Raw genomic sequence first — 15649 nt, 5'->3', positions numbered from 1 at the left:
AACACCTACACTTCACATTTTTAAATAAGAAATGTATAAGACATCCTACTTTTATTGATCACTCAATTAATCCTTCAGCTTGTTATATATTATTTTCCAATGAAGAAAGAATGAACCTGACTATGCATATAGCTGCCTAGCTTGAACTGAGGATTTAACCCAGAGACCAAATACATCTATCACAGTTGTGCCTACAGGCATGCTGATAGCACGAAGCTTGAGCAAGCACTGCCTGCCATCATTCTGCCTCATTTAATCTCCTGGTTCAGTGGCACAGAGAGGTTCAAAGAACTAGGCATCATTTCTGGTTGGGAAACGGTAGTTTTGCAGGATCTGTCACCTCTTATATAAGGCTGAGTTCTGTTCATCTGAGTTCTTCTACCACTCCATTCTGTCCCACATCTGACTTAAGAAAAACTAGTTTGTGCCAGCACTGGAAGGGCAGATCAAAGAAACACTGATAGAATGTTTTAAGATGGAGAGCAGAAAATAGGAGCATCAGTCTCCCTTTCAGACCGGAGTCTACCACTTCCACAAAGCAAGTGTAGCTCTGTCTCTCAAATGAAGCGAGAACTGCAATGCGTAAGGGTGCGAAGGAGGAGACAACTAGGCTCACTCCATGCTTAAAATATTGACTTTTGTCTCCTAAAAAGAGAGTGGAAGAAGAGCTTTCAGGGCTAAACTCCAGTTTCAAACTGAAACCAGAGGTTGGAGTTTGAGAAGCATGCACTTTAAGGATTTATCAATGTGGAAAGATATGATGCAGGACATAAACACAGGTTTAATCTGAGTTTAATGTGTAATATAAACATTTGTGATAACTTTATGACTCTGATGTTAAAATTTGGGGGTTTCTGTTGTTCTATTTCTCTAACATATCTGTTAGTGAAATAGCATACATTGTCTTTTCTAGTACTATATTTATGCATATTTCTCGAACAAAATCATGATAGGCTAGGGCTGTCCTTAAATTCAAGCATGAAGTTCTTTGCCAAACTAGAGTTAGAGAGAAATCTGATATTTTGAGATGATTTCTTGAAGCTGAAAAACAGGAGGAACCAAGAATAGATCCTGAATCAAAATTAAATAAAAGAAACTTTTAATTTCTACTCTATGTCTATTTCAGCTTTTTGGTTTTGATTACCATTGATGACATGTTGATTGTACAGGAAAAAAAGGAAGACATAGCCACAGTCAAAGGACATCACACTTTGTATCACAAAAAATATTGTTGTTTAGGCCAAGTGTTTTGGTTAGAAAACAAATTTAGTTGAAGTCTGGGAAAACAAAACCAAATTGTTTCTTGGTGGTGAGTTGATAACACAAGTGATGTGTGTTTGGATAATGACAGGTACTAAGATGCCTGTAAGGAAAAGGAGTTGTAAGAAAAAGGAATCTTTTTTTCAGCATCTATGCACTTTCACAGTTGGTAGACTTTGATCAGACTTATTGCTAATTACTCACTCCACAATGCTTATCTCCTGTTTCTAAAGTAAAAACAAAGAAGACATCTAGGGATGCCCAGTGCCTGGGGTTATGTAAGAAAGCATAATGTGTGTTTTGCCTTCTTTATGAAACTTCTTCTGATGCTTGGTAAGACTGAGTTTACTAGACATACTCATTCAGCTAAACTGCTGACCAGTACTAAAGCTGCCACAGCCGTCACTAAATTTCATGGTTCTCTAAACTGATCTTTTTCCTAAAGTTCTCTCTCCTGCACTAACTACCACAGTAATTAAACTGGTGGTATCTAATTGTAAAACTGCCTGTGCTGGCGACAGACTGGACCTGTCTGTTTATGTGGAGCAGCCCTCTTCCTCCTCCAAATTTTTTTCCAGTCACACCTCACAGAAATTACATATTACGGTTGGAGCTGTCATGCTAGATGCAGGCCAGGAAAGCATCATATTTTTAACCAAGCTCACTGTGCAACCACGCCTGAATTGGAAGTCTGTGTTGTATGTTGTTTTGGAAAACTGATAGATGCTGAGATGATAAACTAGCTATACTTTATCACTACTAGCTGTGCAATCAACAACAAAGTAACTACAGTTTCTAAATGACACAGAACATAAGCCCAAGAAAATGCAGTGGAGAAGGTAACTCTTAAAAATGGTGACCAATGACTGTTTTAAGATGGGATGTGATGAGGTGTATATCAACAGGATATCACATTAAAAGTTTGAAACATTAGCAACAGTAAAACATGGCTGTATGTTTTCATCCATCTGAAATACAGTTTTGATCCCACACTGTTTATTAGTTACTATGTTTTGGTAGCTGGTAGGATTTGCTGCTGCTTCATTCTACTATTTTTTTTTAATTTCATGTCTCTGCTGTAAATTACTAACTTGATTTCTGAGTAGTAGAAAAGCCATTCTATAGAAGGTGGCCAAAGAAAGTCTTTCAGGTAATGCATGAAAAGGAGTATTACTCTTCTCTATGGCTCTATGATACATATCTATGAAACTTAAGTAATAGAAGAAATTAATTTACAGGTTGACAATTCCTAATCATGTCCTTGGATGGAAGACAGAACCTTCACAACCCTAAAGGGAAAAAAACAGGAGCCACTCAGTCCTCCTGTCCTAAAAATAGCTACAGACAGAGTGATGATGCAACACCAAATGTGTCCAGATAGCTCTGCACTTCTCATTTTAGAAACATCACCAGCATTGCAGGGCCCACCTGAAGAAGGTCCAGAATCAAATGCAATGACATGACATGGATTGTTCCTGAGAGAGATCAACATGGGGTCATCACCAGCATGGCAGCAGCAGGTCTGCACAATGCCAAACTGTTGTGCTACAGCTGCATAGATCTGGCACAGGGGAAGAAAGTTTAACAAGACCAGCTCCAGGCTGGGTTCCCAAGACAGTGCTACACCACACCGTACTGCTGAACCAGCACCACTTCCCACCCAGTCTATGAATCCTTGTATCCATAAATCAGTGGTATCATTCTCCACCTGGAGAAAAATGTGATCTCAAAACTCAGAAGAGCTGACGTTAGCAGCCTCCAGAAACCTGTCAGAGATAAGTCAGTGTAGCATTTATCACTAGGACAGCTGGCTTCATGGAGACTTGTGACACACCTCTCATGGCAGCAGGTTCATGTCTCTTCCTGGGGTTTAAAATCATTTGAGTTTTCCTGAAAACACTTAAAGGGCATGAGGCAGCCTTTTCCAGCAGTTCACAGTGCTGACCTGACAAACTAGTGTAGCCAGATCATTACACTGACCTACTATAATCATATTTTACAAATAAATTATAATAATAAAATTACAATGTTACTCTCATCAAATTAATACCCTCTATATTACCAGCCCTAAAATTTAATGAATCATTCTTTCCAAATTATGTGATTGTCTCAAAGTTTATGAGATTTGAAAAAAATAATTAAGTTAATATTTCCACCACTCAGTACATATTAAGAACCTTAAAATGTCAGCATACATAATGTCTAAAAAGACATTAACTTTAAAAAAAAAAAAAAAAGAATGACACCATATCTTAGGAAAAAGTATTTCTAGTATTGCTTGACTGTAGATATCAATCGAAACACAAGGTGTAGCACGGAGTATGTGAAACTTGACATACTATAATATCAGCCTGATTTAATTAGATATAAATATTATCTACATTTTAAAAACAAATCCCTTATGCAATTTTATTGCGACATTTCATTCTGGTTGCAACAGATTGTCTCTGAGTTCAGGATAACTTTTGGGGTTTGTTTGTTTGTTTGATTTGTATTAATACCTTTCCCTCTGCTTTTAGTGGACTGACATTTCTTTTTGTAAAGATCTTTTGTGATGACTGAAAAGGATGATTGATGGTGTTTTTCTCCAAAGATACTTTTAATTGAATGTTTGACAGTTTTTTATTCCTTTAAACACTTCACATACACTATCGTTGTGTTTAGTGTCTGTCATTTCATCTGTCTTGTCAATCAGAGTTGGGGAGAAGAAATAAGTATTTTATTATGTCCTTTTTTAAGAAGGAAGACATAAAGAGTGCTTTTCTGTCTCTTTCTACATAGATTTCTCTGGATAAAAAGCACAACAAATTTATTCATATATATTATAATTCATCAAACTTGTTTCTCACATATAATCCTCATGAACAAGTCTCTACAGTGTTAAACAAAGTTAAGAAAGCAAGCCTTGGTGTTTTAATTCTACTAAAATTCTATTGTGTCAAGGTGTTGGTTTGCCTTTTCTTTCCCCAGCAAATGTGTACATATATTCACAGTATTACAATCTAACTACTGCAAGCAGCCAAACTGCAAGTACTACTTCAGCACAAAACCATGGGTAGATTACAATGGACCTTCTGAATGAGAAATATCTTAAAATATTTTAAAAGTTTTAAAAGTAAGAAAAGAGTTTCTCATTCCTGGACAGGAATGTATATTTTACTACCTTCCCTTGAGCTCTAAAGTGAAAGATGAAAAGCCCTGGACTTTTGTTTTGAAAATATGTTAAAAATACTATTCGCAGAGCCTGAAATTTTATAAAGAAGATCCATTTCCACCATCTCTTGACTTTAAGATAAATGCAATAAAACTGTCAAAACAATTCCTACATTCGAAAATGCTTTGTTTGCTTTCAATAAAATGTGTAAATCTTCCTTATCAGGTTTGAATTTTTATATTCAAATTTGTAACTGCAAATAATTTCTAAAGACTGTAAGGTATAACAAAAATTTCAAGAATTATCAAGACATAGCATATCCAGTCAAAGATATTAATGGATTAAAGAGTTCACAGGTTCATCAAGCACAAGAAAAAAATAACTTCATACCTAGCTGAATTAATGGAGTTTACTTTTTTTAGAAATAATCAACCACAGGGGTTCTTTTTTATTTCTTTGGTCTGCAGTCTGGAAGAACAGTTGTGTGCCCTCAGTGTTCACACAACCCTTGTCTGCTTACAATGACCCCATTCCAAAGGGGAAATGTAAAAACCTGTGCACCCTGTATCTCACAGTGAGGGTGAAAGCTTCTTTCAGATGATACATAACTCTCCTCAGCTCCTTTCAAAATTGTTTCTAAGACCTCTGAAGAACTTCACTCTTAAAGTAGTAAGAATGCTTTGTCTTCTTACTGTGTTCAAAGTACATTAGAAAACCAGCGCGCGTTATCGGGAAATGTTTACAGAGCATTTTGTGATCCAGACTTTCCTTAAACCAACTCTGAGTATCTCACCTTGGAATTAGAAGCAGAACTGGCACATGGAAACAGCACTCCCAACTCATCAGCCCAGCACAGCATCCTCCTGGCACCCCATTCCTGAATTTCTCTCACTGCTTTGTGAAACTTTCTCACCTGCAGCTGGCTTGAAGATCTCTGCCCTGTGTTCTATTGCATGCCGTAAACACACCTTGGGTCTTTATCTGGGGTCTGCCAAGTGGCTCTTCCCGCATGCCTTCTCAGCACTTAATAAGCATGCTTTTCTGATTGGAGGTAAATTACTGTGAAGATTCTGGTTGGAACACTGAATATAAAAAACTTTCTATTCAGCATTCAGTATTCAATTCCTATCAGCTTTGAAGTTATGAAATTATGCTTCATTTCTCCCTTTTATATCACACTGTGAGGTATTAACATCCAAAGAGGGCTGGTATCCTTACTTAAAATAAAACTACAATGTTTTTATTGTAGATTTGCAAATCAGGACAGGCATTGTTCCCTGCAGTGGACTTCCATTAAAAGTAGAAACTGCTATAAAACTATTAGGAATTTCATAACCTTATAATGGCAGTTTTGGGCTTGGAGTATTTTTGCATTTAATGGATGGGTATGTAAGAAAAAGTTCTGAATAAAGTGAATGTTATTTTAACAAGGGAAGGGAAGGGAAGGAAAGGGAAGGGAAGGGAAGGGAAGGGAAGGGAAGGGAAGGGAAGGGAAGGGAAGGGAAGGGAAGGGAAGGGAAGGGAAGGGAAGGGAAGGGAAGGGAAGGGAAGGGAAGGGAAGGGAAGGGATAAGAAAAAAGAATGAGAGTTTTCTGTTGTTGTTGTTATTCTCTTTTTACTATGGCAGTGAGTCAAACTGTAAAGAACAGAAATCACTGATATAAGGACCAGAGGTGAAATTCTTCTCTCAGTTAGCTGATGCAAGCCTCATTGACTTCAAAGGCAGCTTCAGACATGTAACTGAGGACAGAATTGACCTCAGGACGTTAAGTCAAGGTCTCATTTCACACATACATCTAAATCAGGTCATGATGTTTCTGAGCTTCTGCTATGTTGACAGTCAGGTATTTTTCAACAAAGAAGCTATTTTTTTTGAGAAATTTAATGTCTTCTAGCAAAAATAAATTCTCCAATCTCCAGTCAATTTCTGATGATGATGCATAAACCATAAGAAGGCTCCTTTCATCAGTATTTCATTTCTGTTATTCTGCATCCTTTGTACAAAATCACTTGCCTTTATCACATATCTTATTTCTTTATTAACTATTTACTTAAGAATTTTACTCCAGGATATACACTTCCACCCATGCATCTATTATATATTCTTTTCAACCACAATGGGATGTAGTGGCAGCATGCAGTCATGCAGTCTGCAAAATGCTGATGCTTATTTCACACAGAAAAACACTTCTTTGAGTAACATTTGCCCTGCTCAAAAAAAGAAAAAAAAAATCCATATTTTGCTACTGTAGCTGTTTTTATAGCAATTCCTTCTACATATACATCTGCAACAGCATTGTACAGTGCACTGGTTCTACGCTAGGACCATGCTATCCCCAACTGTCTTTCCACAATAGCAGGATTGCACAGATTACTGATTGAATATATAGAGAGACCTATCTCGATTGAGTATTTTGCAGTGGAACAGTCACAATCATGCTATACAATATGGCAGCATCTGCTAAATTGGCCGATACTAACTGGAGAGAACAGAAGGTAGTAAAGCTCCACCTCAAAGTCTTCCTTTAGTTATTGCCTGTGGAGCAATTTCAGATGGTCTGTGGATTAAGCAGCAAAATTTACAAACCTGTCAACTCACTGTCATCAAAAAGGAAGTTTAAAAGTGGAAGTAGTCCTTTGTTCAAAACAACTGGAAAATACAGTAATGTCTCAACTCAAGGATGGATTTGATAAACTTTGCAAAATCTATGTGTTAAAATACCAAAATATTTTGGAGTAGGAATTTCCAGATATTTATAACTTGTTTTCTGTCTGATTCATAATTTGCAGGACTTAATGGACAAATGAAAACAAAGTCTTTCTTCTTCTTGAAATAATATCTTATCAAAGATTCCTAATTTTTAAATCCAAAAAGTGCATTATGATCATCTCCCCTGACCTTCTGAAAAATTATGGGCCACACAGCTTCTGACAGAAATATTTGCACCAAAATATTGTTGACCTGATTTGTGCTGGATTTTTCTCATATACAAGCAGATGTTTGCATTATGGATACCTACATCTGAGCTAACTAATTAGTCTACCTTTAATTTCAGTGGAGAGAAACAGGTACTTTTAGGGTGTAGCTGACCTGACCTATTTTGAATGTCAACAATAAATTCTTAAAATTTCAGACGTAGGCATATGCAATGTAGGCATATATCTTTCCTCAGAAATATGTTATCAAAAATTACTAGGTAAATTGTTCAAAAAATAACTATCCATATTAAAATTGGGCACATGAATTGTTCAGCATCAGCCAGACCGTTGTTATACTTCCTTCTGCTAGTTTAGAGAGATTGCAGCTACTTGCTGTTCCTCTTAGTTCAGAAGCTTTTTGCCAGGATGTCCAGTTTCAGAAGGGTACAAGGGTTTTTGGGAGTTCTCTTATTTGTTTTCTGGGGCTTGTCTTTCTCCACATAATCTTGTTTACATCTACCCTTGTGTTTCACTTTAAAAAATCCTTAGTAATTTAAAAGATCTCAACACAGGGCAGACCATCTTCTTGTTCCCAGTATTGTAAATGTGGACTAACTGTAGCAAAATAATGGAATCACATTAGATTTAAAATTAACTCAGAGATCTGTTACTGGTAAGTAAACAGCTTTAAAGTTTGTGCTTATCACACTACCTTGAATATTTGCTTTGGAGGAAAAGCTCTAGCTCACACACACATTGCTCCAAAGCATAGCCAACCCTGAAGAAATTACCAGATGAACAGAAAATTTCTTCTTCTTCTTCCCTTGAATACATTGTGAGTGATTAGTGACAGAAATCTCTGATAGCCAAAGTTCTGTCATAGCTTTCATCCACAGGGATTTATACTGCTGTTAAAAATTGGTGGTAACTCTTTCAGCTCACAGCTGTCATATCTCTATTAATTCACACATGCCAATTTACATCTAAGTCAGAAGAGATACTTTTATTTCATTTCCTTTTATGTAAATTGGTTTGGATGCTTTTGATTTAAAGATATTTAAAATCATACCACCGGGCTTGTCAACCACTTTGAGGGAAGTGGGCAACTTTAATCTCTACCTTACTGGAGCACATAGATAATTTCCCATAGGACAATACAGTAAATCACTTGATCTCAACTGGCTTAGACAAACTTCTGAGGTGCAGAATTCTATATCTCACATCACTGAAATCCCTCCAGGTAGATTTACAGGGCACCCCCAGCATTTTCCTAATGTTTTTACTAATATAAAATTAATCTTGCCAGAAAGTAACATACTGTTCAAAGATGAGCAATGTGTTAATTTCTAAAAATATCCTTAGTCCTTGCTTTTAAGAAATATGTGCAGCAGAGATGCGAACAAAGGTATACAAAAAGTACAACACTGCAAATTAAAGAAACACATAAGCACATAAGAGTTGTCCAAGAGAGGAAAAGCAGTGCAAGGATTTAAAGAAACATCTGAGAATGGAAATAGTTTTTAATGAAAAAGAAACTGTAGTAAAAGATGCATTTATGGTATGTAGCATATTTTTAACTTATTTTCTCAGGGATTGCATTCCAACTCTGTTAATGTTTTGCTTACCCTTGCTATATTTTTTTCTTCTGTAAATTAGCACATAAATTTTACAGACAAATAGAAACTGAAGTATTTAACTTGTAGTGAAGAATACCACTGATCATGCCCTCCTTCCAATCAACTTAGGGGTTTGAGTTTAACCTTTTGTTAGGATCTTTTTTAACTTACATGTCACTGTCAGTAGCTTTATTTTGATATTGCAATTCATACAATAGCTCCACTAATTTGTTTCTGTTACTGAGAATCTTGAAAAAAAGTGCAAAAACTGTATTATAAAGAACCTTTTGTTGAATTTGTTATTATTATTTACATAGGCCACCCTTAAGGTAAAAAAAAAAAAAAAAAAGCAGACTGAGACAAAGATATCCTGTATGTATGATTAATATTAAAGTTCTGACACAAACCAGTCAGGGAAAGAAATCTGTAATGTAGCATTAGGGTGCTTTAGCGTGCTGATCAACAAATATCACGAAAGAGATGTGGAAAAGCAAAGAGCTGCAGAACAGTTTGTTCTCTGCACCTGTGTAGATCTTTTACCTAGAAATAGAAAAGATGTTGCCATTGACTTTTTCTGTAGGAGAAATGCAAGCAACTGTTCAGGGAATAATACAGTCTTTTGAGGGACAAGAAGACAAAAAAGAAGACAATGCTATCTTATCTCTTACTTTAGTTATTGGTTAAAGAGAAAGAAACAGTTCAGAATAAGAAAAATCTATACTGAATGTGAAAAAAAACAATGTGGGAAGATATCACTATAAAACAGATCCTACTAAGTGCAGAAAACTAGTAAGAACAATGAAGTCATTAAGGTGAAAAATTGGCAGAAAAAGGGCAATATCAAAGAAAACTAGTTATTTAGTCAAGTAAATTAAGGACTGAACAAATCTTGGGAATAACTTAGGCCCATTATTGAACAAAGATGACGATACTATTAAGAACATGCAGAAAGGCAAACTTATTCAAATATACTGTTTCTTTTCCTTTTTCTCATGGAAGATACTATGCATACATACACACACATACATATACCTGTCTCTCACAGGAGGACTACAAGGCGTTTTACTGTCCATTAGTAAGTAACAATTATGTCCTAGAGGTAAAACTCTGTATTCAACAGTCTGTATTCCAAAACATTGATGTACGCCTCTGGCTTGAGCCTGTGATGTGCTCTTGCACAAAAAAAAACCCTAATGGTATCTTGGGCTGCATTGGGCAAAGCATTGCCAGCAGGTTGAGAGAAGCGATCCATCCTCTTTACTCAGCACCTCTACTCACACCTGGACTATCGTGTCCAGTGCAGGACTACCCAGTAGGAAGACACAGACATGCTCGATATAGTCCAGCAAAGGGCTAAAAAGATGATGCAAGGACTGGACAGGAGCATATCTCCTTTGAGGAAAACCTGACAGAGCTGGGACTGTTTAGTCAAGAGAAGAGAAGGCTCAGAAGGAATCTTGTCAGTGGTGCCCAGTAACAGGACCAGAGGCCATGGGCACAAACTGAAACAAAGCAGGTGCCATGTGAACATCAGGAAACACTTTCTTACTGTGATTAAGCACTGGCACATGTTGCCCAGGGAAGCTGTGGACTCTCCATCCTTCAAGATATTGAAAAGCTGGGGATTGGACCAGATGACTGTCAGAGGTCCCTTCCAACTTAACAGTCATGACTGACATAAGAAGAGGCAGTTGACTCCACACCTCAACACTGCCTCAGATAAGAAAGAAGGCAGGGTAATTGTAGTCAGCAATTCCCTTCTGAGAGGGACAGAGGGCCCAATAAGCAGAGCTGACCCTCATCATAGGGAAGTTTGTAGTCTACCTGGAGCCTGGATCAGGGCTGTCACCAGGGCACTCCCCAGCCTGGTGCACCCAACAGACTACTATCCACTGCTGATCTTTCAGACAGGTGGGGAGGAAGCTGCATCCCATAGTCTGAGAGGTATGAAGAAAGAGTTCAAGGCCTTGGGATGGCTGGTGAAAGAGTCTGGGGCTCAATTTATTTTCTCTTCCCCCCTTCCAGTTTTGGGTGACGACATGTGATGGAACAGGCAGGGCTTTTGATTCTTGGTAACAGCTGGTTTTATAAGACACCACTCCAGACAGCAATAGGTGGGAAAGGTTTATCTCACAGAGGCAAAAGGATGCTGGGACAGGAATTAGCAGGGCTCATCTGGAGAGCTTTAGACTAGATTCCAAGGGGGATGGGGTTGTAGCTGGGCTTGCATCAGTGGGGCAGCACTCTAGAATTGATGAAGGCTGGGAGGCCTCCCATACCCCTCGGGTGAAATCGGTGTGCTCGGCTCACTCCCTGAAATGCCTGTACACCAATGTGTGCAGCATGGGGAATAAGGAGGAGGAGTTAGAAACCTGTGTTTGGGCAGGAGATTATGATCTGGTGGCAATTACAGAGACATGGTGGGATAGCTCACATGACTGGAATGTGGTCAATGGATGGCTATGTCCTCAGGAAAGACAGGCCAGCAAGATGAGGTGGTGGAGTTGTTCTATACATGAGAGAGCAACTACAATGTGTTGACTATTGTCCAGGGGCAGATGAGGAGCTAACTGAGAATCTGTGGGTGAGAATTAAGGGGCAGGCTGGCAGGGGTGATACTGTCATGGGTGTCTATTAAAGGCCACCAGATCAGGGTGAGGAAGTTGATGAGGCCTTCTACAGACAGCTGAGAGCAGCCTCACAGTCACAGGCCCTGGTTGTTGTGGGGGATTTTAACTAATCTGATATTTGCTGGAAGGACTACTCAGCCAGCCACAGTCCAGGAGGTTCCTCCAGTGCACTGATGATAACTTCCTGATGCAAATGGTGGAGAAGCCAACTGGGAGAGTAGCACTGCTGGACCTCATCCTCACTAACAAGGGGGGTCCAGTTGAAACAGTACAGGCTGAGGGCTGCCTTGGTTGCAGCGACCATGAAAAGGTGGAGTTCAGGATCTCATGTGGCAGGAACAGAATACCAAGCAGAATCAGAACCCTGAACTTCAGTAGGGTCAACTTTGACCTTTTCAGGCAATTGCTAGGGGAAATCCCATGGGAAGAGGTACTTGAAGTAGAGGGGCCCAAGATAGTTGGTTAGCATTCAGGGACTGCTTCTTCCAAGCTCAAGATCAGAGCATCCCGACACAGAGGAAGTCAAGGAAGGGAGCCAGGAGACTTGCTTGGTTATGCGGGAAACTGCTAGGCAAACTCAAGTGTGTGAAGTGGAGGAGGAGAGTTTACAGATCATGAAAGGAGGGGCTGGCCACTTGGGAAGAATATAAGGCTATTGTCAGGGGAGGTAGGGAGCAACTAGGAAAGCTAAGGCCTCCTTAGAATTAAACATTGCGAGAGGGGTCAAGGACAACAGAAAGAGCTTCTTCAAATATATGGCAGATAAAACTAACACTAGAAGCAACGTAGGCCCACTGATGAATGACGTGGGTGCCCTGGTGACAAAAGATACAGAGAAGGAAGAGTTACTGAAGTCTCCTTCTCTGAAGACATTCAAAACCCACCTGGATGCCTTCCTGTGTAACCTCATCTAGGTGTTCCTGCTCTGGAGGGGAAACTGGACTTGATGATCTTTCAAGGTCTCTTCCAATCCCTAACATACTGTGATTCTGTGTGATTCTGTGATTTTTTCCTTTATTTTCTATGATCTGAACCATATCTACCAACAATGTCCCTAAATTATACATTTCTCTGTTTCTCTGCCTTTATTAAATCATTTTCTTAGGTATCCTGCTGGTCCCTTGCAAAATATGAAAATGATGCAAAAGCCATTGAAGATAGCAGGGTCCTAAGTGACCACGTAATCTCATTTCCACACTTTTGTTCTACTCACTGAACATAATAATACAAGAATGGTAAAAGAACAGAATGAAGACAAGGACAAAAAGATTACATGGGCACTTGGGAGGTTAATGCATGTGGTTTTGCTTTTTTTCGTGAGCTCATACTTACTTATTTTCTTCAATTAGATGAAATCAGTTAAAAAGCTTAACTAATCCATTACTGAAGAAAACTTAAAAAGAAAAAAAAAAAGCCCCCAAGGACCTTAATTTCAAATTATTTAAGAAGTTAAACAAAGACAAATGAATGCTAGTCATGTACTATGCACTGTAAGAAAAACTTTCCTCTTTCAAAATTTGTCTGGGTAAGCTAGACTTCTCTCACATCACCACTTGATTCCTTGATAAACCCCTAGAAGATTGTTTCTGGTACTCAAGCATCAAGGTTCCATTTCCCATAGTTTTGCGAACTTTCACCAATAGTGTTGTATAATCTGCCAAATAAAGACTATAGGTAGGGTGTCTGTATAATTGTACAAGACTTAGAATGAGAAATTTTGGGTAATTTCATCCCTTGCCAGACACTCTGGAGAACAATTGCTTTTTCTTGGTGGACCACTGGAGCTGGCATTTCCAAATTGACTGCACGAACATTTTCCAAAATTTATCAGAAGTCCCTCTGGCCAATTCCCTTGGGCTTCTGCTCTCACTTGTTCTGCAGCAAGTAGAACAGAATGACAGCAGGAAAAGTAGAAAGGAAGAAAGGAAGAAAGGAAGAAAGGAAGAAAGAAAGAAAGAAAGAAAGAAAGAAAGAAAGAAAGAAAGAAAGAAAGAAAACAAGAAATAGAGAAAGAAAGAGAGGAAGGAGGGAAGGAAGGAGGGAAGGAAGGAGGGAAGGAAGGAGGGAAGGAGGGAGGGGAGAAGGGAGGGAAGGAAGGAAGGAATGAAGAAAGGAAAGAAGGGGAAGGAAAAAAAAAAAAAAAAAGAACCGTACCTCCTGAGCTCCTGAGTTTATTTTTATGTCAATTTGTCAATTAAGGTCATCAGAAAGCAATCACACAGAATCCCAGAATGTTAGGGATTGGAAGGGACCTTGAAACATCACCAAGTCCAGCTTCCCCACTTCCCCACCAGAGCAGGAAACAGCTAGATGAGGTTACACAGGAAGGCGTCCAGGTGGGTTTTGAATGTCTTCAGAGAAGGAGACTCCACAATCCCCCTGGGCAGCCTGTTCCAGTGTTCTGTCTGTGAAGACGTTTCTTCTCACTGTGAAGAACTTTCTTCTCATATTTAAGTGGAACCTCCTGTGTTCCAGTTTGCACCCATCGCTCCTTGTGCTATCATTTGTCACTGAGAAGAGCCTGGCTCCATCCTCGTGACACTCACCCTTTACATATTTATAAACATTAATGAGGTCACCCATCAGTCTCCTCTAAACTAAAGAGACCCAGCTCCCTCAGCCTTTCCTCATAAGGGAGATGCTCCACTCCCTTAATCATCTTTGTTGCCCTGCACTGGACTGTCTCTGGCAGTTCCCCGTCCTTCTTGAAATGAGGGGGCCAGAACTGGATACAATATTCCAGATGTGGCCTCACCAGGGCAGAGTAGAGGGGAAGGAGAACCACTCTCAACCTACTAACCACACCCCTTCTAATACACCCCAGGATGCCATTGGCTTTCCTGGTCACAAGGGCACAGTGCTGGCTCATGGTCATCCTGCTGTGCACCAGGACCCCCAGGTCCCTTTCCCCTACTCTGCTCGCTAACAGGTCATTCCCCAACTTCGTACTGGAACCTGGGGTTGTTCCTGCCCAGATGCAAGACTCTGCACTCGCCCTTGTTATATTTCATTAAATTTTTCCCCGCTCAACTCTCCAGCCTATCCAGGTCTCACTGGATGGCAGCACAAGCGTCTGGCGGGTCAGGCACTCCTCCCAGTATTGTGTCATCAGCCAACTTGCTGACAGTGCACTCTATTCCCTCATCCCAGTCATTGATGAATATACTGAATAGTGCTGGTCCCAGTACCAACCCTTGAGGGACTCCACTAGATACTGGCCTCCAACTAGACTGTGTCCCATTGACCACAACTCTCTGGCTTCTTTCCTTCAGCCAGTTCACAGTCCACCTCACTACCTGATCGTTCAGACCACACTTCGTCAGTTTACCTGCCAGGATGCTTATCTCATCTCCTGCATAAAAGTGTACCAGATTGCATCCTGTTGCTTTTGTGTGGTACCCAATAACATCACCTGACTTAATTGAAGTGTGTTTTATTTGAAAAATACCTGTTTTCAGTTCAGATAAGGATCTTTATTAATAGAGTCTCTGTTTTCATTAGTGCTCTGTTACAACTGCTGACTGTTTCTTTCTTGGAAAACAGTGTCCTATTATCTCAATTTGTGCACCTTCCCATTGCATCTTGATTGAACTTTCTCCACTAGATCTGAGAGTAGCAGGAACTCCAAGAAATTCCTATACATTGAGACAATTCTTAGACTTCTCTCCAGAGGTACTTTTCAAAAAATTCAGTGATACTTTCTGTCTTGGTTTCTTTCTAAACACCTATTCATTTTTCTCTCTTAAATATGTGCCTGTATCTTATCCTCATCACTGTGTAACTCTGCAGAAATTCTAGATGTAGTATCTGGAGAATTTTGTCTGTAGTGATTTTGTATTTACTTTTAGTTAATTAATAAAAATTATGAATAGCCTTAGGCTTAATTCTGATCCCTCTGAAACCTCATAGAAATATCTCCATTCATGGTAATTCCATTTGTCAACTCCTGTTGGATATTTGCAAGGTCATCAGGTCCATTTAAAATGCTACTTACTATAACACATAGCACTGATCATTATTCATGTAAATGCAGTGAGGTGCTAAGTAATATGCTATGCCATAATTTTATC

This window comes from Columba livia, chromosome 3, assembly GCF_036013475.1.
Source record: "Columba livia isolate bColLiv1 breed racing homer chromosome 3, bColLiv1.pat.W.v2, whole genome shotgun sequence".
NCBI lineage: Eukaryota > Metazoa > Chordata > Aves > Columbiformes > Columbidae > Columba > Columba livia.
Note: the sequence above shows the minus strand (reverse complement) of the source record.